Below are 22,850 nucleotides of genomic sequence, written 5' to 3'. Positions count from 1 at the left end.
CTATTCAGCTTTTTATTAGACCAATCAATTGCCTTATGCAGGCAAGGTGAATCATCAATGCATCTTTACCTAATTAAACAAATGTAGCAGAAACAATGTAACCCATCCTTACTTCATTAATAAAGGAAGCAGAAACAATGTAACACATCCTTACATCATTAACAAAGGCACCTTCACATTGTTAAAGTAATATTCTGCAGCATAAACAAATGTAACAAATATTTGCCCAGTTAAAATAATATTCCACAACAGTCCCCCTTTTATCTAAATAAAAAGAAAGGTTTTAACTTCAAAATAGTAAGACTATATGCAATAAGAACAGTTATCAGGTAAGAATTACATTTACAATATTCAATCCATTTGTATTAGACAAATTCAGAGACAATATTTCATTATAAATCCTATCTTGGTGAGTCCAAAGTTTTGTACTTAATTTACCTTCTATTATAACTAAGAAAAATTATAACTATAACTATCTAGTGTTCAACTCAATTAAAGATCCAAGAAGGATATACTATTACCTGAGTAAACAGGGAGTGCAGTGCAAGCCACTCCCAAAACTATAGAAATGACAGGGATCTCTGGCTGTCTGGAAAGTCACCCAAAGTTCCTCTGCAGAGTTGGGGAATCCATCTTCTACCTAAAGGTAGTAATATCTGGCAGACTTTTCCATGAAGCAGGAATTTTGAAGGACCATCTCACCTTGCATTGACAACATTCATCAATCTTTTTCTTTTGTGACCTGCTTGTCCAGTTTGTATAGCATGCTGTCAGTAGTCAAGGCAAGAGCAGTTTCTTTGTCCTGTGGCTAACTTTGTCACAGTGAAAGCAAACTCCATATGGAGTTTCTTTGATGCCCATCATCCTTTTATGAAGTAGATTGGTGTTGCCAGGAGCAGAAGTGGCTCACTGTCACAAAACATCTAAATGCCATATTCTGTAGGTCTTTGAAGTGTTTGAAGATCATTTATCCACCTAAAATATATCTCTGTATGCTCATAAAAACATGCCTAACATTACTGCGAGCTTGATTGTTATAGATGACTAACTACAAACCTGTGTTTCTTAACTATCCTAAATGATTTAGAATAATAGTTTTCAAGGACTAAGATTTTCCTCACATTTTTAAATGAACTGCTTAGGTGCAATATCTTAAAGAAGAATAGAAACAGATATATACAGTATGTTGTAACAAAATAACTTTAAATTTGTATCAATATACAAACATTCTTTAAACAAGACAAATATGTAGTATATTATAGCAAAATAACCTTAAATTGATATCAATATACAAAAATCCCTTAAACAAGAGTAAGGACATATATACAGAATAACAAAAATAACCTTAAATTGATATCAATATACAAAAGTCCATACCAATGTAAAGTATTTGAGATTAAGAGTTGCTTTTTAATCCTATATTCCTGTATCTCCTCTAAATAATGACAAACATAAATAACCTACATTCGAATGACCAAAAATCACCTACCCTACATCTTGGGAATGTGGGTAGTGTGTTCTCTAGACTATTTCCTATTGTCTAGGGGTGAAGCACAATTAATAAAAACTCAGAAAGAAAATGAGGTTCAACCTGAAGATCTGAAAAGCAAAGCAACTAACCACTGGCTCTTATTTCAGCTTCAGTCTGAAATGGCGATCCTGCCTCCAGGAGTCTCAGAATGAGACTGTGTCTGAGAACTGTTTCTTCCTGTCTACATCTGGGATAAAATGCACCACTGGGATTAAAGGCATGCACCATCCAGTATCTAAGGTAACCAGTGTGGTTACTGGGATTAAAGGTGTGGGTCACCACTGCCTGGTCTGTCAGGCTGACCAGTAGGGCTCTTTTACTCTCTGATCTTCAGGCAATCTTTATTTATTAAGATACAAGTGAAATGCCACTAAACTTAGGGTGATGGAATCTTTAGGGAATCCTGAGAGAACTGAGAAAATGGTTAAGTTCTGAGAAAACCAGCCCTGACATTTATTGTTCAGTCTTTGTGCAATAGGAAAGCACAAGGTTTATCTGCAATCCTGTCTAGAATAGTCTGTGAGGTTTGACCACCTCAGTCAGCAGCCTTGAAGCTGCTCTGGATGCAGAACTCTAAGGAGACTGTAACAGAAGCACTCTGAGAGGCTGGATAACCTGGCCCACCTGTCTTTATTGGTGTCTGGTCTCCTTGCTCTAACACACAAACCTTCAAAGATTTTTTATATATATTCATTAAGACAAGCATGTACTGATATGGGAGGTCCTTCTGTAGATGTGTTCATTTTATTGGCTAATGAATAGACCTGTTTCAGCCAATGGCTTAACAGAGTAAAGCCAAGTGGGAAATCCAAACAGAGATATACAGAGAGAGAGTATGTGAAGTCAAAAAGATGCCATGTAGCTGCCAAAAGAGACAGATGCTGGAAGCTTACCAGTAGGTCATAGACTCATGGTGATATATAGATTAATAAAAATGGGTTAATTTAAGATGTAAGAGGTATCTAGGAATACACCTAAGCTATTGCCCAAGCATGTTGTAATTAAAATGGTTTTTATGTGATTATTTGGGTCTGGGCTGCTGGGAATGAAAGAGCAGTCTCTGTTTACAGAATGGCACCCAACATGGGGCATAGGGTCACATAAGACCTAAAAAAGCTTTAAAAAAGGGCATCTACACCCACAAAAGCAGGAGTCAATTGGAGATTCTTGGTAGCAGCATTTTTTTTTTTCAGATAGGCTCTGTTTCCTGGTGGTGAGCAGAGACATGGCTCCTGTTAGAGAAGGGTTTCTGACTCAGCATGAACAGCGAAAACTTCATGGCTTCTTTAAGAGAGGGAGGGCTTCCTGATTCATGCTGGCAGCATAAATAGCTCTGACTTTTTTGGGGGAGGTCCTTCACTTAAATGGGGTTTGTGAGCAGCATGCTACTAGTTGCTCAAATGGTGACAGAGACCCATGTGTCTGGGTGGTGAGCATGGCTAGCAGAGGCAGGGACCATAGATCCACTATGTTGGATGGGGCAAGCTGCAGCCATGGAGGCTGGAGCAGGAAGCTAAATGCTAGCATCCTTAATCACAAGCAGAAAGCAGAAAGAGATGAAAACAGGGCAAGACCTTCTAACCCCATCTCCGGTGATGTACTTCCTCTATCCAGCAAGGCCATACTCCCCAAATGGCGCCACCTACTGCTCAAATGCTTGAGACTACCTGGGCGTTTTTCTTTCAAATTATTCCAACCTGTAACCATAGCTCCAGGGTATCTGATGTCTGCTTCTGGTTTATATGTCCCATCCCCAAAACTTGACATACACTCACAGAGATACACACATAAAAAAATTTAAAAATTCTTCATCCTTGAGGTCACCAAATGGCCAACTTAGTGTCTGCTTATAGAGGCAGTTAAAGATTATAGTGGAGAAAATCATGTGGGGAATGGGTGTGTGTGTTATGCACACTTTCTAGGAATTTTTGCATGGGACCGATGCATCCATAACTTACTTGTTGAATTAAATATCTCGTTTAAAATAGGTTGAAAGTCATTAGGTATGGTGCCTCACTCCTATAATCTCATCACCTGAGAAAGCTGAGCCAGGAGGATGGCTTTCAGTTCATGGCCAGCCTGGTCTACCTAGTAAGACTCTGATTCAAAAAAGCAAACTAAAAAAAAAAAAAAGGTAAACAAAGAAAGTAAAATGGCTTGAGTGTTTGATTGATAGTAACTTTACATATACGAAATTAAACAAATTACCCACTTAGGTTATAGCTGTGACTGGGCTCTACCTAGATACTTAAGCTAATTGTTCAAGGAAAAATCAAGAAAACAAGGGAAGCAGGTAAATAAATAGGTAGAGGCCAGGTGCTGCAGTAGAATCAGAGCTGAGGTCTAAGCAGGGGTCTGTAAGCCATGAGACTCTCCCTTCAGGAGTGGATTAAAGTATTCTTAAGGGACTGGGTTTAGATCTCAGGAGAGCAGCTTTCGTATGAATATGACCTTCTCTTATGTGTTCTCTTGCCCCATTTCCACAAGATGCCCTCTGACTATGTGACGCCCTTCAACTGGGATGCCCTCTGATGCTATGACCCTCTCTCACCATGTCACACCCTCTGACCAGTCTCCCATAGACAGAAATGCCTTACCATGTACTGCTGCCAAACTTCAGCTCGTTGAAGCCTCTAGAATCAGCGAGTAGACTTTTCCTAGTCTGAGGTACGCTGTTACAGCAACAGGAAAGGGGCTTACACAAGAGGTCTGAAAGGCCCTGAACTGAAAGTACCCATGTGTGTAAGAACAAGGGCCAGAGTCCTTACTGATACAGCCCACATAAAAGTCCAGGTGTGACCATGTGATCCCAAAATGGACAGGCAGAAGCAAACAGGTCCCTGTTGCTCATTGACCAGCCAGTCTGCCCAACCCGTTGAGTTCCTGGTTCAGTGAGAGACGCTGTCTTGAAAAATAAGGTGAAGAGTGATTGACAGACACCTGACATTGACCTCTAGCTTCCATACACATGCACAGACACATGTGTGTATACCCGTGTGCACAGACACATGCACACATACAAGAGCACACATACAGAAAATGTACATACACACATACACTAACTATGCAACTCCTAACAGAGCACATATCTTCTGTGTCGTCCCAAGAAACTGAGCCTGACTGGATCACACATCTGGAACAAACAGCTTTCATGGAATCCAGGCCAGAGAAGAACATGCTACTCCCACCAGGGAGATGTAATCAGTGAAACCCAGAGTGTGAGAAAATCACAAGACAATCACCTCTCTTCAACATAAAACTCCAAGGTCAGCGATGGACTGAGGGCTTTCAGATTAAGAGATTTGAGAGACAGCTAATTGCATTATGTAGTTTTCATTTGGGTAATTACACAAGCAAGCTCTAACAAAGAAAAAATGTACCGCAACTTAAACACAAACAGATGATTTTGGCATCCGGGGCTTAGAGAATTACCTCACCCATAATAACTCCAAACTACAGCCACTGTTCTGACCTCTTTCAGTATGGGCTGATATCGCCTCTTCATGACCTTGTGACAATGGAATTATACAACCCGCCTCTGACTCTCTCTCTCTCTTTCTCTTGCCTCCATCTCTCCCTTCTTTCTTCCCTTCCTTTTTTTCTTTTTTTTTTAATAGGTAGGTTTTTTTTGTTTTTGTTTTGTTGGTTTGTTTGTTTGGTTCTTTGTTTTGTTTTATTTGGTTTGTTTGGGTTCTTTTGAGACAGGGTTTCTCTGTATAGTCCTGGCTGTCCTGGAACTCTCTCTGTAGATCGGACTGGCCTTCACAGAGATCCACCTGCCTCTACCTCCCAAGTGCTGGGATTAAAGAAGTGTGCCACCACCAGTGTTCTCACCTCTGATCTCTTTTGCCCAGTGCAATGTCTGTGGAATTCAGTGGTATTGCTGTCATGTAGCAGTCATTCTGTTAAGACAGTTTAATCATAAGAGTGACTGCCTGGGCATTTGGGAAGCCATTCTGCATGTAAACAGTGACAATTATTACTTGGCCCTTGCTTTAATGCTATGGTTCTCTTCCTTTATGCAAACCATTTTTCCAGATGTTATAAAAATACACAGAGGAAAAAGTCTAATCCTATATCTCAATAAATATGTAGCCTAACTAGAAGACGAACTTAGTCAAGGAAAACTTAGACATGGAGAATCCAATAGTTCAAGGCATCAGAAGGCCAGGTCATAGGTACTGGCATTAACTGGCTCATCTCATTGAAAGAAGAGTCAATGAAACTATCAATTTTTCTTTCTTCTTGCTTGTTTTGTGCTTTTCGAGACAGGCTTTCTCTGTGTAACCATCTTGTATGTCCTAGAACTGATTCTGTTGACCAGGCTGGTCTTGAAATCACAGAGATCTGCCTGTCGCCTTTGCTTCCCAAGTGCTGGGATTAAAGATGTGTGCCATCACCGCCTGGTTGAAAGAAGAGTGAATGAATGTGGTGGCCATGGGCAGAGCTAATGAGGGACATGGACACTGAGAGTCATAGAGAACAGGAAAGTGTGGAGATACACAAAGACCAAGTGAGAGAACAGTAACAGGCTTTGAGGAATTCTGGACAGAGCAACTCAGTCAACATGCCTGGATTTGTAGGTGAGTGGGATTTGTTGGTCCACACCCCCACAACCGTGTTTAGGGGTATAATTGATTAAAAATAAACTATCTGTGTTTTCAATGGTCCTATTCAACTTTATGTAATTTCCTGAAGATTCACTAAAGAATTTAAAAGTAAACAACACCGGATCAGGAATCTAAAAAGAAGTTTGACTTCTTTTTCATGTCTTCACAGACGTCTCTATGCCAATAACTTGGTGTCATTCTAGGATCTCAAGGCACCCAGGAGACGCTCATAAAAGACATTCTGCTAGGTCACAAATTAACGACATTAGTCAAGTGTATATACCCTTAACAATGCAGGACAGGAGCTCCCGCACAAGTGATAACAGAATCTATGTATTTAAATAAAGAATATCATTAGTGTCACCTTGATTATGTTATGATTCAGTGAGAAGAGGGAACTATTTCTCCTGGGCTTATTTCTGTGGTTTCACACAGTCTCCTGTGGTCTAGCTGGGTCTCAAGTTCACTGTATAGCCAAGGCTACCTTTGAGCTCCTGATCCTCCTGATCAATTCTGAAAAAATGTTGATGCTCTGTTTCTTGCAGCGTCAAATATCAGCCAAGATTTGTTTATGTAAAGAATAAGCACATCTCTCTTGTTAGTATGTAAAATTGCTTTAATCTCTAAAAGATGTAAACTTTAAAATAATGTTTTATGATGTTATTAGTCAATGTTTAATTTTTATATTTATTTTTATATACCTGTACTATATGCCTGCATTCATATTAAACTTATTGAAATGACACCAGGAACAGGATTGAGAACTGTAGGTTCTCAACTGGCTCCCAAATAACCACAAAGAGACTTGTTATAAGTTATAAGTGCTCAGCCGATAGCTTGGGCTTATTATGAACTAGCTTTTGCAATTTAAATTAGCACATATTTCTTACCTATGCTCTATTATGTGGCAGTATCATTTTTCAGCATGGCATGTTCATCTCTTGCTTCCTCTGAATCTGGCTGGTGACTCCCCCTCCTTCTTCCCCATGTTCACTCTCCTCTTGTCCCTGAGTCCCGCCTAATGTCTACATGCCTGACTGTTGGCCATTTAGCTCTTTATTAAACCAATCGAAGTGACAAATATTCACAATGTACAAAAGGATTATTACACATCAGAGAACTTAAAATGTAGTCTGCACACGTAAGTAAGACAGAAAACAATGCATGGACCAGTAGCAGGGTGATGACTCTGCTAATGTCATCCATCCACCCATCCATCCATCCATCCATCCATCCATCCATCAACCACCCATCCATCCACCCATCCAAACATCCACACATCCACCCATCCACCCATCCACCCATCCACCCATCCACCCATCCACCTTTCTTTTGATTGTTGTTTTTCAGGGAAGGCCTCACTCTATAGCCCTTGTTGGTCTGGAGCTTTTGGTGATTCTCCTGGCTCAGTCTCCATAGTGCTGGGATGACAAGTATGAGACCTCACACCAGATCACCTTCACTGTGTAAAAACTGATATAACCCTGAACTTGGACTATTTGATTCTGCACTAGATCTGACGCTCAGCAGGTTTGACTCAAGAGCTACCCCACGACATCAGTGCAGGGCGAGCAGTGCCCAGTTTCAGCTCTCAGCTTACTCTGGTTTCTTTCCTCTTCCTGACCCATTTGACCTTTCACCAGGAAGTTCTCGTGTACTCTGCTTCCTAGTCTTCTCAGAGTGTCCCAGTATCCAAAATGTCACCTCTACTAGGGAACCAGGGAAAAGACTTCAGAATTCAAGGTGTTGGAGGAACGGTTTTGTTGTGAGGAACGTGAATATGGCAGAGTGCTTGAAAAACCCTGGGTTCCATCTCAGTCCTGAAGAGAGAGGAAGATCCCAACTGATAAATCTTCACAGACAAATAAAAAATGAGAGTTTTTTATGAATATGAACATGGCAGAATATTAATTTTAATTTTAATCCTGCTATATCTACCAGTTCCCCAGGTGACTTCTTTAGTTAAATTATTTAGAGGAGAAGAATAAAAAGAAGAGAGGACGAGAAAATGACAGAGAGGGGAAAGGAGAGAGAAAGGAAGAAGGGAAAGAGTATCAACTCTCCTGGGGTTGTGGGTACATCAAGGAGAACACAGTGGTGCTAAGGGGACGTTAGTCATGACATCATTGGATGCATTGCATTTATGTAATCTTGATAGACTACGCGGTAGAGAGAGATCACCAGTTAGGAAATTCAAAGACCGAAGAGGCAGCCACCAAGCAATGGGGAAGAAAGTAACAAAAGAAAACAACTGAAAAAAACATGCTTCATAAATGCAACTAAAAATTACAGATCTGGGGAAGGCAGGCAGAAGCACTCATCCCAGATAACTGGCTGCATGCAAGCATGCACACACACACACACACACACACACACACACACACACACACACACAAACTGGGGGATATTTAGAGAAGGACATGGAAGCCCTGTATCAGAGGAGACGCAGAAGCAGAACAAATTGAGACATGTATTCTTTCTTGGGCCATCTACAGCCTCAGGATAACAAGACTCATTCTTCTCTTTCTTCCAAAGACATTTCATCTTAGATGCTGTGACATTACTGGGGACAATGTACAGGTGACTGAGGCTGCCTGAACCATTTCTGAGGGACAGGAGCCAGAGTTCAGTTTTTCCAGTAACCACTGGAGGGCCCCCAAAGGTAAGCTTATAGACAACCACCAGGTGTTACTTAAACATTTTTTTTTTTTTTTTTTTTTTTTTTTTTTTTTGGTTTGGTTTTTTGGCTCCTTCTGAAGTTTGATCAGCTCCAGGCCTTCGGGGAGCTGGCGAATGACTATGGCACTCTTGAAACTGAGAGATGAAAAACATTTGGCCGGAACAGACTGAGTCAACTTTGGGCAGAGGTCACATGAGGATCTTGCCACACAGTTCTTTGTGTAACTCTCAGGCCAGTCTGCCCACGCCAGGCTTGTGGACATGGCCGAGCCCACACATACCTCCTCAATCACCTGCACCTTGACCCACAGCACTGTATGCGTCACATGCCAACTGCCCGGATCACCAGCCCCTCCCTGGTTCCACCTGGACTCTGTGCCAGGAGCCAAGCAAAGACTGGATTTACTCCCTGCTGGAGCCTTGAAATGTCTCCGGAGGGGATTGCTCGGGTTCTTTTTGTTCTCATTCTATCCTAAAGCTGGGATCACTCACAAGAAAGATGAAGGAAGTTCAGGGTCACAGACACATAGGTTTCTCAGTGCCCTGTATCTCCCTCCTGCTGGTTCATCTACCCTGCCTGGAGCATTTGCAGGGGAAAGTAGAGAGATAATGCAATTCCGAGTACCACAGGGTGACATGAGCTGCAAAGTTTTGTATCTAAGCACAAAGAGACTCCGAACCCTCCAAACTGCACTAAGAAAGACAGACTATAGTGTGATATCAGTCTCAATTACTAGAACTATGTGTGTGTGCTTGTGAGTGTGTATGCAGTGTGTGCATGTGTGTGTGCACACGTGCATGTGTGTGCACGTGTATATGAATGCCTGAAGAGGCCAGAAGAGGGCATTGGATGCCCTGGAGCTGGAGTTATATGTGGTTACAAATCATCTAATATGCGCTTTAGCAGCCGAACCCTGCAAGAGCAGTGTGTGTTCTTAACCCTGAGTCATCTCTCCAGTCCTCTACCACGTTTTGAGACAGGGTTTCTCAATGGGACCTGGGGCTCATTCGTTAGGCTAGACAAGATGGCTGGCAAACCCTCTGGTTCTATGCCACCATGCCTGGCTATTTAACATCTCTTGTGGGGGTAGAACTGGGGTTCTCATGCCTGCACTACAATCCTTTGACTCTGTTCTGTCTCTCAGGTCCTAACAGAACTTCCGAATGATGTTTTCTCAGGACCTGCCCTGCTAGAAAGCTGATTGTGAATTAGAATGGAAATTTAAATTAGGGGTTTTGAGTCAAAGTTTTAATAAATATTTCTTCATTGAAAAGTGAATGCCTCTATCCCTATCATTTTGTATGATCATGGGTCTTGACTTCCATCAGAAGGTTACAGAAAAGGGTAACATTCTTGGGGACCAATCAAATGGCTTTGATTGAACAAAACCTACCAGCCAACTGCTTCCTATTGTCTGTGATTAGCACCAAGAGCCCCAAACAGGGAAGGTGACAGGTTGAACATCAAGATGAGGGCTCTTGAGTCAATCATAACTTTGAGCTGACCAGAAAAGTGCATTCACCCAGAGACTCCTCAGCAATCCTATCAGTTGAAATAATTGTTTTCATTCTAGACATGAAGGGACGGATCCCTGACAAACAAGACACTGACCTGGGCAAATTTATGCTTAGGTGTGTGTGTGTGTGTGTGTGTGTGTGTGTGTGTGTGTGTGTAAGTAAGCATGCATATTGTCCCCAGAGGCCACTGCCCTCTTCTGTGTCTTCTTCAATTGTTCTCCATCTTACGTTTTTGACACAGGGGTCTCTTACTGAACCTGGAGTTCACTGCTTGGTTAAACTGGCTGCCCGCCGGTTCCAGGGGTTTTCCTGCCTCTGTCTCCCCTACACTTGCATTACAGACATATAACATTGAGCTCATTTTTTTTTCTCCCTTTTTAAACATGGTGGTGGGGATCGAACTCAGTATTCACGCTTGTGTTGTGTTTTCCAACTGAGTCATTGCCCCAGCCCCATGGTTATTTAATGTTATGAACCACAGAAGTGAGAGACAAAACTAGAGAGTAGACACCAACTGGTGTTCCTCCTGCCTCAGGTTTAGTAGTTCAGTTACAGTTCACCATATCCCTGCCCATAGAGATCAGACAGCTCTTTCCAGTCTAACAGAGAGAGGTGAGCAGAAGTACTGATCTATGTGTCCCAACACCAATCTTGTAGCTTTTGGAAGCCCATGGTGTGACGTTCTACACATGACCTGGTTCTGCTTGGGAAGCTAGCTGGAGTTCATTTCTCGTCTGAGCCACCCTCACGGCCAAGGGATGGGTAGAAAGGCCTTCAGACATGGCCCCGTATCCAAGCAGCTGTTTGTGCCCTCTACGTAGTAATGACTTAATTCACTTGCGGAGGAGAGAGGCATGGAATGCCCAGTAAGCTTGGCCTTATCCTGGGTTCAATCTGAGCTAATCGCAGTGTTTTGGGAACATGCCTATGTGGGTTTTTCTCAGCAAGTACTGACGGCAAGTCTGAACACAACTCGCCTATGTCGACCCACGCAGCTCTGCTTGGACTCTTGTTCTGCGACATTGCATCATCCTGAGAGGGCTTCGAGGTGCTCTGAGCCAAGTACAATTGCTAAATGGTAAACACATGCCTTTAGGAAAGAACATGGGCACTTCGCAAAGGAAGATGGGCTGGAAGCATCGTGGCTACCTCATCTCAAATCCGGGCAGAAATTAATCGCAGAAAAACCTACCTTTCTCAACTATCAATAAAGGTTTAAAATGTAAGCAAATGGCTAAGTAAGGGTGATGAAATACTTCTCTGTAAGGCTTAATCAGATGCAGGTGAATTGGAGAAACTTCTCCTGCCAGTTTTTGCTACCTCTGTATCACACACAACACAGTGGCACAGCCTGCTGGGTACAGAGGCTGGGACTCATAGGAGACCAGAGCCACAGTAGACTCCTTCTACAATTTCCCAGGTCCGAGGCCTGAGGTGAGGGTGCGGGGCAGTGAACATTCTAAGTGTTCACCCTGATGGAAGAAGCAGTTGAAAATCAAGGCGAGCTTTGAGCCCCAGAGGGAAAACAGGGGGCAGAATCGCTGCCAGGGAGGTAGGAACAGGGCGAATCCCAGATGTCCTCTGTGCTTCCGTTAGAGGGCATTCTTGCCTCGCGGATTCCTGGGTGTGTTCATCCGCAGAGAGTGTTTTCTTCCAAGGCAGGTCTGCATTATAGGTGGTCTGAACTGGCAGACTCCATGCCAAGCACGGCAGGCAAAGCCGAGGGGGGATAATGTGACATTTCTTTCTTCCTGCTCTCACATCAGCGGCGCATACACCCAAGGTTAACAGAAAGCAGCTTGAGCCAAAACTGCTCCGGGGTGCCCCCCTCCCCTCACAGACCCCAAGTACAGTGCTTCCATGGACTGCCGGAGCCTCCCCTAGAGGAGGCTGAAATGAGAGAAGGTTGATTATTCAGAGAGATTTTGTAGAAGCAGCCAAAGAACAGGAAGGTGCCTCAAGTCCCAGACAGGGCCTTTTCTCTCCACGGGCAGTCACCAGGGCCCTGCGTGGAAGAAAGAAAGCCAAGAGAAAGCTGAACATCTTTTGTAACTCTAGCATGCCCCAGAACCAGGGATGTCTCCCAGGCAGAGACTTCCCAAACTGAAGCCTGCCACAGTCCAGGCATCTGTATGTACGTGAGAAGGACGCTCATGGGGAGCCACACACATAAACTCCTAAAGGACATCTCAGAACATCGTGGCTCTAGAATCGTCTGTGGTATGTTCCGTTTTAAAGTCTGAGGCAAGAGAACTGGTGTGGACAATGATGTTGCTATCACCCGAGGAGGCCTGACATGATGATGTGCACTACTGCTGAAGTCAGAAGACCCGGATACTGAGGGCCAGTGGACTGACCACATGTGGTACTGAGTCACAAGTGGGAGAGGATGAGACACGGGACCGGAAAGCTGCTCCTGTCGTGTGTGTGCGCGCGCACACACACACTCATGTAGAGGTCAACTCTGGGTGTCATTTCTCAAGTGATGTCCTTGTTTTTGAAGCAGGGCCTCTCACTGGTCTGAATCTCACTGGTTAGGTTAGGCTGGGCAGTGGAGCCCAGTTATCCTCCTGTCTAAGCTGGGATTACACGCATGCTGCCCACGTGGAGACTAGACTCAGGTCCCCCTGCTTGAGCAGCAGGCACTTGACCCACTGACCTCCCACCCCAGCTCAATAGTGAGGATTTTTTGTCAAGGCCTTGTTTGTGGAAGCCAGCCTACCAGAGGAGCACCAAGGCAGACACACAAAGTTCATGGACCTGAGAGGGCAGTGGCTGAGATTCACCAGGGTTGTATTGTTATGGAGAGCATTTATCTCCAGGTGACTATAGAAAGTCATGTCAAGACAGCTCTAGGAAAAAGCTTTTATGAGATTCTTAAAGTACAAAACTGGCAGAGGACCCACGAGTGTCAAGAGAACTTGGATGACTCAACGTCTCTCTAATGGGCTTATGATGGAGACCCTGGGCAGGAAAATAAAGCCTACAGCAAGAGCTCAGGAGGGCAGGGCCCTGAGCTGTACCCTTGGCAAGGCCCTCACGTGTAAAGTCGTTGTAATTACAGTCCTGGGAGGAAAGAGTCTTGTTCTCTCCCTGCACCCTGTAAGCCCCTAGGTTTACAGCTAAGTCTTCTGGCCTTGCTTTCATTTGGGCTCTGTAGCAACACAGTGCCTTTGGCCCAAACCTCTCCCTTTCTATTTTTAAAAAAGACAGGACTTAGGAGTCCTAGGAAGCCTGTAATTGAGAGAGTGCTCACAGTCATCCAATCCACCCCAAGGCGAGGCTGCAGCCTGGCTCCTGCTGCAGATTTTGATGTCTTGCCGGAGCACCAAGGGCTTTCTGTTATGTGCAGCCTGGTCACCATGGTTCCTTGGCTGCTAGGGTTTCATGTCTAATGTAAAGGTGGGCTTGCCCGGGGTATTTTCAGCTTGAGAAACATGGCAGGACTTGCCAGTACAGAACCCTCTGGAACCCCGTGGACTTGGAACTCCAGATAGGATGCCAAATACTTTTTTTTTGTTTTGCCTCTGAGGTTCAAGTTCTTTTTAACTTTTGGCACACACCGGACTTCCTGTTTCTCCGGGAGGGGTGAGCTTTAGAAAGGTCCATTGAAAGAACTGCCGAAGAACCTGGGTACCCGGTGGTTTTCATAAAACAATATTTTGATATGTTAAGCATAAGCATATCAGAGACATGTGGATTGGATTTTCCTTAAAACACTCAGGGTTTGAGTGCAGGATGCAAGAAGGCAGGCCAGGCACACTTGAGAAACCCAAACACTTGAGAAAGTACCGGGACAAGCCTATGGGACTGGCCCACCCAGGATGGCAGGAGCAAAGCTCACATTTGGACAGACACCTGCTTCCTAAAGCGCTGGCCTTTGCACAGGCAGGGCTTCTTGTGGCCCAGCTGCTGTGACAGGAAACAAAGCATCGCTTGTCCAAACTTGGAGCAGCTCTTTGCCTGTGTTCTTAAGAACTTGATGACAATTGATGCCCCTCTTCCTCCTTGCCCCTCCTCCAACAGGTACTCCTGTAGCCCAGGCTAGCCCGGAACTCCCTGTGTAGATGAAGATGACCTTGAGTTTCCCAAGTGCTGAAGATATGGGTGTGAGCTGGCATAGCTGTTTTATGCAGTGTTGGGGCCTCCTGGATATGCCAGGGCAAAGACTTTATCCACCCATCAACTGTGATGCACCTGAACTCAAACTGTGTACTCTGTGTACTGCCTGCAGGAGAACAGATCCTGATAAAACAATGGAAGCCAGAATTCCAACCCTAATTGGACCGATTGCCAGCAATGGGGATGTCTACCCACTTGCACAGGGCTCTGGCTTCTTACTGATCACATTCCTGCTTCTGCCCCATGTGGTCTTTGCTTGGGAAGGAAATAAGAAGTCTCAAAATCAACCAACCAAGCAATTAATCCTAAACAAGCCATCCCAGAAGTGTGCTCTTACAATACATAACAATTCCGGTCATTAAGGCAAAGTCTCTGATAGATGACATAGAACTTCACGGTTCTGAGGGGCTGTGAGGGTCAGTGGTCTTCCCTGACACTCACAGTTCACCTTGGAACAATTGCTTTGTAAAGGAAGAATGAAGTTCAAAGCAGCTCAGAGCCTCCTTTTCACCAAACTTAGGATGTACAGAGCCAGAACGACTTTCTCTCTTGTATCCTGTTAGCTCCTTGGAAGACGACATAGGTCTTCTCAGACATTCCTCTTCTCAGGACTGTCTATGTGCTATGTTCCTGGTTATCAACAACCCAATCAGCTTCTTGCAGATCAACGGAGGAATGAAAGAACATTGGTGGTTTCTGATGTGTGGATTGATTTGGTTCTGACTGGCAGTCAGATGGGTCTCCTCAGCCCTTTGTTGGTCTTCTGAGGTATTTCTAGAAGTTTCCACCATGCACTGGGGTTACAAAAAATAATAGAAAAACTGAAACCAAGATGGTCAGATCTTTCACAGCACGCAGGGCTTTGAACTGGTTTGAAAGCCAAAGGGGCTTTAGTTGAAAGGATGGGCATCAAAAGAGATAGGGGGAACATTTGGGCTTATCCCCATAATTAAGGTACCTGTACAATTAGTTCCTCAGTTTCCCCATATTCCAGAAAGGATGTTTTTAAATATTACCAAGTAACTTCTGGGAGGATAAGGCGGAACACCTTAAACTCCTTAAGGGCAAAGATGTCAGATTCTCAAAAGCATAACATAAGCCACACTATAGAGTTACGGTGGAATCAAGTGCAGCTCAGAGAATGCTGGGAAACTTACCTTGGTCTTGCTTCCTGGTATCTTACACATAATAACTGTAATTACTTAAGCTGTGGTGCCTACCATATGCCAGGTATTTCTAGATTTTTCTATGCATCTTAATTCATTCGGTCTTCACAAAGCCATTAATAAGTAGGTTCTTTTATTAACCTGATGGGGAAACCAAGGCACTGATAAGTAGTTTGCTCAGCTGCCAACATACTTTGGCAAAGTCAGGCTTTGAACCCAGGCAGTTAAACGCTTTCATCTCTATGCTGGACAATCCAATCCCGCCTCTGTTTTTCCTCCTCTGATCTTGAAAATACCCTCATGCCTTTTCCTTCCTCTCATGTATTTTACAAGCAAATAATTATGTTGAAATCACATAAATCACACACAAAAAAACATTCCCCTCTAATTTGCCATGTCTCCATTCGCTGCCAGCAAGGGTGTCTTCATACAAACGGGCTTTGTCTTTGTGTGGAAAAGCTACTGTGTAGGCTGAGATGTGGGGGCCGGCAATGTTCGCGAGAGGGAAGCAGTTCATCTCCCTTCATTGAAAGCAGATCCACAGAGTGTCTAGAAAGCAGGGGAAGCTTGCAGGCAGCTGCTGCAGTTAGTGGAGAAAGCAATGGAGGAACACCTCCGAGGGCTTGGACTCGGAAAAGCGGGTGAGAGGACAAAGGCTCCCTAGGAGATTTTGCTGCATGGTTGACAGGCAAAGTCCACTTTCTTCCTGGTCGGGTTGTTTCAGAAGGGCCTTCTTCTAGCATCCTTACAGATCCTCCTGTTAGTAGTAGTCCAGGCTCTGAGGCAGGAGATTGGGAGGCCCCAGGACCACACCCAGTCAGAGAAGGACACCATGTTTATGAGCAGAAGCAGGAGGATACCTGGTTACTGTGAGTGCACCCCCCCAAAGTTTCACAAGTAACTCTTTCTTGTACGGAGACTACAGGAGGCTGAAAAATTGTGCCACGGCTTCCGAGCGATGCTGCAGTCTTGGGTCCCTGGAAAGCTGTGTTGACTTTACAGAAAAGCCTATGCTAAGTTTTGTTTCTATGGAAATACAGCCATTAGGTTATACAGCAATTGAAAACTATTTAGTGAAAAAGATACCAAATGCCATTCCTTTCCATTTTACACTAAATTGTACATTATTATTTTAATTAGAAACTTGAGGGCAATGCTTATGTTTGATTATATGAAATTACACATAGGCACACATATTTGGGAAAGCGGCAGTTGATTGGACCGGGTAACTGGCTACATTGTTTGAGAAGACTCTTGCTGAATGTCCTTTGCAGCTGTCTGTCGAAGTAGTTAGGTGGAGGTGGTGTCTCACAGCTGCCTTAACGATACGAAGTGTCAAACGTACTGGCTACATTTTGTTCCTTCTTGGAGGAGTGTGTGACACTGACCAGGGCTAACATTCTCTTGGAAGAGAATGCTCTTCAGAGGGTCACCTGTGGGTAAGGTTGCTGAACACACAGCTCTAGAAGGTTCTGCAGCCGCTGGATGCTATGGAGATGTCCAGAGGAACTAGGTGAGAGGTCTTCCTGACATCATGGGGCCTCTCCTTACAGATCTCAGCAGATCAGTCTCCTTATAGATCTCAGCAGATCAGTCATCTTCCTCAATGTTTTGGAAAAATATCTGTCAAAGGGGGTGTAAGTGGGGGAGGATTTCTTTGACTCGTGGTTTGAAGGCAGAGTCCACGGTGGCAGGATTGTGTGGCTGGGATGCATCACACCTTGATGATTAGGAAGCAGACATGGAAGAGGAAACAAAGCAGGCTGGACATAGAGGCCTGCCCTGCAGAGCCCTGCCCAACGGCTCTGCAACCTCCCCAGACAGCACCAATCGAAGACCAAGTGTTCAAACACAGGCGCCTAGTGAGGACTTCTCACAGTCAAACTTTATATTACCCAAAGACAAACTTGACCTCTAAAGAAAGTCAGAGCTATTATCTGGGCCATTGGGCCAGAGCCTACCATAGCTTAGCAAGCTGCCTGGTCTCTGAGGAAGGAGTGCAGCCCATTCCCCAGGCCCCTACGCAGATTTTTTTTGTTCCCTTTGGACACAGGGCCAACTGTCAGCCTCTATGTCAGCACAGCCGTCATGGACTGCTCACAAATAACCCTGAACTTTCATCCGGGAAATCTTCAGTAGCCAGGGTCCAAAGCTTACAGGATGGATGAAGCTGTCCTGGATACAACAGCATCAAATAGGCTGCTGGGAAGCCTCAGGGTGAGACCTCCTCATGTTGGCAAGTCTAGCCAACAGGCCCCCTACTGACTGAAATTCTTGTGAACTTCAGGCCCCTACGTGATTTTCCCCTTTGTTAAATCACTGGTCATGGTTGCTTCATTGTGGAGTCAGTGGTACAGGGGGTGTTGAGTCAATCACAGCTTCAGCACAGAAGGAAAAGCTCTCCAACATCACCCTTTTTCCTCTCTTGGTTTCCAGTTCTCTCCCACACTTGCCTATCGTGCCTCCTCCAGCTAGTCCTTCTGAAGGTGGCTCTGGGGTGCTTCTTCTCAAATACCTCATTTTGGGCTTTAGGTGCAGGGTCTGAGCCTGTGATTCTAGGAGGTTAAAGAGTTTGTCTACATAGCTAGCAAGTTGTCACATGATCTCAGGTCCAGAGATCAACTTGTAGATGAAAAGTGGAGCATGACCAACTCCTGTATATGTGCACATGAGCATGTTAGAGCGTGTATGTGCGTACAAATGTGTACACATGTGTGTATGCTTGTGTGTGCTGGCATTTTTGTGCATGTGTGTGTGTGCATATGGAATGGGTAGGGATGGTAATACTTGCCTGGTATCCATCTTCTTTCCCAATAAAGTCTTGTGATACTTAACACCAGGGTCCCTTCCTAAGGAGGCATCATTAGGAGACTGTCTTTGCTCACACATTGTGGGGAGTGGACACCCTAAGAAGGCTATGATGTCACTAAGCCATATAGTCTTAAGGAACCACTTTCATAGACCCACGATGTCACAAGACAATATAGGCTTATGGGACTACTCACATTAAAAACCACCCTCTCATAAGTCTCTGATGTCACGAGGTAACATAGCTTATGGCTATGATATCATGATGCATGGTCGCATTCAGATCTAATAGACAAAACCAGAAAAGGAAAACTCAAGCCTTAATTTCTTAGTCCTTGTCCCCAAACCTTTGCTGGGTTGAAGGTGTCAGTCAACCCCAGCAGTGAGTAAGACAGAGATATCTTATCCAGATCACATCTCTAACAGGTACTGACTTTTCTGCATCCATCCAATCCGCCACGTTAATGAGGCAACAGTTCCGTGACACTGCCTGGTCACACTACCTGTAGACACATGCAGCCCAGAACCCAGATTCTTTGCTGAGACTGTTTCCTGGTCAAGCACCAATTGTGGTAGCTCCCTTGGTGCTTGGCAAAGATGACCTTTGTCCTTAGAGCCGATCAAGTCGCAATTTTGCCCCCACCGAGGACATTGCCTGAGTTCTAACCCATGAAACTTTCCTGGGAAAATTATGTCTTTAAATTTTTATTTATTTAGTGGGAGGCTGCATGTATGTGTGTGCTCATGTGAGTGCAGGTGTGATATAGACATGAATAATTTGCATTGGTATGGATTTTAAGGTCAATTTTGTTATATGTATATGTATTTCTGATATTGATTAAGGTATTGTGATTGTGTAGTTCATTTAAAAATGTAATGTATAATTAGGAAATATAGGTTGCTAATGGATTAATAACTTAGGGCTTTTCATGACAATGAGACATGTCTGCTCCTGGCAGCACCAGCTACATCAAGAGGAAGATGGGCATCGAAGAGGATCCTTATGGAGTTGGCCAGCCATTTGGGCAAGAAACTGCTCTTGCCTGGACTGTTGCATAAACTGAACACAGAGAACCCACAGAGAGAGGACTACTGAACTTGCCTAAAGGTGAGATGGTCTTTCGGGGTTCCTGATTCATGAAAGAGTCTGTGAGACATTCTGCAGGCACAGCAGGTAGTGACTGAACTGTCTTTGAAATTTCCTGCTTCATGGAAATGTCTGCTGGAAACTATGGGCCTGTAGGCAGAAGATGGATGCCCCAATGGTACAGAGGAACTTTGGGTGACTGTTCAGGCAGCGAGATGTCTCTGTCATTTCTAGAGTTTTGTAAATTGCTTACTTCTCATTTACTTAGGTAAATATATCCTTACTTATATCCTTCTGGAGTCTTTGATGGAGTTGAAGAATAGATAGTTATAGTTGTTTTCCTTTGTTATGATAAAAGATAAAATAGATATTAACATTGTAACTGTAATTCTTACTTGATAACTGTTTTGTTGTATGTAATTTTGCTATGTTAAAGTTAAAGCCTTCCTTCCACAGAAAAGGGGATGGAGGAAGGTCATTGGTTAATAAAGAAACCACCTTGGCCCATTTGATAGGCCAGCCCTTAGGTGGGTGGAATAGACAGAACAGAATGCTGGGAGGAAGAGGGAAGTGAGACAATTGCCATGCCTTTCCTCTCTGAGCCAGACGCGATGAAGCTCTTGCCCAAGATGGACATACGCTAGAATCTTCTCAGTAAGCCACCACCTCGTGGTGTTACACATATTATTAGAAATGGGTTAGTCAAGATATGAGAGTTAGCCAATAAGAGGCTGAAGCTAATGGGCCAGGCAGTGTTTAAATGAATACAGTTTGTGTGTTGTTATTTCGGAGCATAAGCTAGCCAGTGGCCGGGAGCTGGGCTGTGGGAAGCAGCCCACAGCTCCTACTACACCAGTGTGCTCGCACATGCGTGAGCCACAGGTTGATGTCAGGTGTGCTTGCACATGCGTGAGCCACAGGTTGATGTCAAGTGTGCACACACATGCGTGAGCCACAGGTTGATGTCAGGTGTGCTCGCACATGCATGAGCCACAGGCTGATATCAGGTGTGCTCGCATATGCGTGAGCCACAGGTTGATGTCAGGTGTGCACACACATGCGTGAGCCACTGGTTGATGTCAGGTGTGCTTGCACATGCGTGAGCCACAGGTTGATGTCAGGTGTGCTCGCACATGCATGAGCCACAGGTTGATGTCAGGTGTGCTCGCACATGTGTGAGCCACAGGTTGATGTCAGGTGTTCTCACACACATGTGAGCCACAGGTTGATATCAGGTGTGCTCGCACATGCGTGAGCCACAGGTTGATGTCAGGTGTGCACACACATGCGTGAGCCACAGGTTGATGTCAGGTGTGGTCACACACATGTGAGCCACAGGTTGATGTCAGGTGTGCTCGCACATGCGTGAGCCACAGGTTGATGTCAGGTGTGCCTGCACATGCGTGAGCCACAGGTTGATGTCAGGTGTGCACACACATGCGTGAGCCACAGGTTGATGTCAGGTGTGCTCGCACATGTGTGAGCCACAGGTTGATGTCAGGTGTGCACACACATGTGTGAGCCACAGGTTGATGTCAGGTGTGCTCGCACATGCGTGAGCCACAGGTTGATGTCAGGTGTGCTCGCACATGCGTGAGCCACAGGTTAATGCAGGCGTGCTCGTAAATGCATGAACCACAGGTTGATATCAGGTGTGCTTGCACATGCGTGAGCCACAGGTTGATGTCAGGTATCTTCTATTGCTCTCCACTTTATGTTTTGAGACAGGGCCTCCGGGATCCTGGAGCCTGCGCTTCATCTAGACTGGCTAGCCAGAGAGACCCTGGGATTAGCCAGTACTGGGATCATACATGTTTGCTGTGATGTCATCTTTACACGGGCGCTGGGGATCTGAACTCAGAACCTCACACTCGTGCAGCAAGCACTTACTCCACTGAGCCGTCTCCACTGTTAATCCCTGTTGAAATAAGGAGCGGTGGGCTGTGTCCTGCCACCCGGCTAGCTTTACCCAAAATAATTACATGGAAACTGTATTCTTTTAAATACCGCTTGGCCCATTATATCTAGCCTTTTCTTGGCTAACTCTCGCACCTGAACTAGCCCATTTCTAATAATCTGTGTAGCCCACGAGCTGGCTTACCAGGAATGATCTTAACCTGCATCTGCCTGGAGTGGGAAAATCATGGTGACTCCTGACTCAGCTTCTTTCTCCCAGCATTCTGTTCTGTTTACTCCACCCACCTATGTTTTAACCTATGAGGGCCAACCAGTTTCTTTATTGCTTAACCAATGAAATTGACAGATTGATATATGACACTCCCACAAATCCCTGAGGGTCTCAGGTCAAGGACAAATTTATGAATTCAGTGTCTCCTAATCTACTCAAAATGGAGAAGCAGCAACTCCGCTTTTCCCTTGTTGTCCCATTTTTCTCACTCCACTCTATTCATTATTTCCTAGTGGGGAAAACAGCTGAAAGAGTAGGATAACTTGTGGATGAAGATATTGGTTTACGATGATGAGCAATGGGGGAGCAGCGTAAATTCCACATCTAACGACTTCAGGAGTAGAGATTTGGGCCGATGTGGGCAAACCTTCCTTGAAACTCGGGAGCCTGGGAATACATAGACTTCATTTGAACTTTCCTCTTGATGGACAGCGAGTGGCAGGAAGGCCACTGGAATGGGATGAAAGGAGAGGGCAGAAGCAGCGACAGATACTGGAGAGGAGCAGAGGCATCAAGACTTGGGGCGATCACAGACAGGGAATAAGGGAAGAGGGTCAGAAAAGCAAATATGTAACTTTGATCCAAGATCGATTTTTTTAACTATATGCATTTTGATTGCTACTGAGGCCACCATTGAAACACAGAATTCTCTAAAGGAAAAGAAGAAGGAAAGAGAGATTGATGAGAACCCTGAAGGGATTTGGGAGAACAAAATATAAAGTATTTGGAAAAGACAGAGTAGCGCTGACATGCTGGGGGCCTGGAAAGGGAACAGAGAGCTTAGCGCCCCACATCCTGGACGCTAACTTCTGCAGGGAAGCAGCTTATCATCTGCTGACTCCTCCTGCATCAAACTCCTTGTTTCCCAGCTTCTCACTTCATAAATGCGGCTGGCAAAGCCACGCTTGGACAGGCAGAGTGTCACAGAAAGCCGAGTCTCTTATTTGGTCTCTTTCTGGAGCAGGCTCAATGTTTATTGGCAAAGGAGACAAAGAGAAAAGAAAAGTCATTTTCCACAAACTTCGCTTAAAATAGACAGTTATTTTGAGCCCATTTAGCATGAGAAAGAGAAGTGATCTTGGAGGTGTTATCATCTATGCTCTTACATTTTAGACAGGGGAGTGATCATTCTTCGTCATGT

This window comes from Microtus oregoni, unplaced genomic scaffold (genome assembly GCF_018167655.1).
Source record: "Microtus oregoni isolate MIOR12 unplaced genomic scaffold, Mior012 000002F_ref0000024, whole genome shotgun sequence".
Taxonomy (NCBI): Eukaryota; Metazoa; Chordata; class Mammalia; order Rodentia; family Cricetidae; genus Microtus; species Microtus oregoni.
This window is presented reverse-complemented; position numbering follows the sequence as displayed.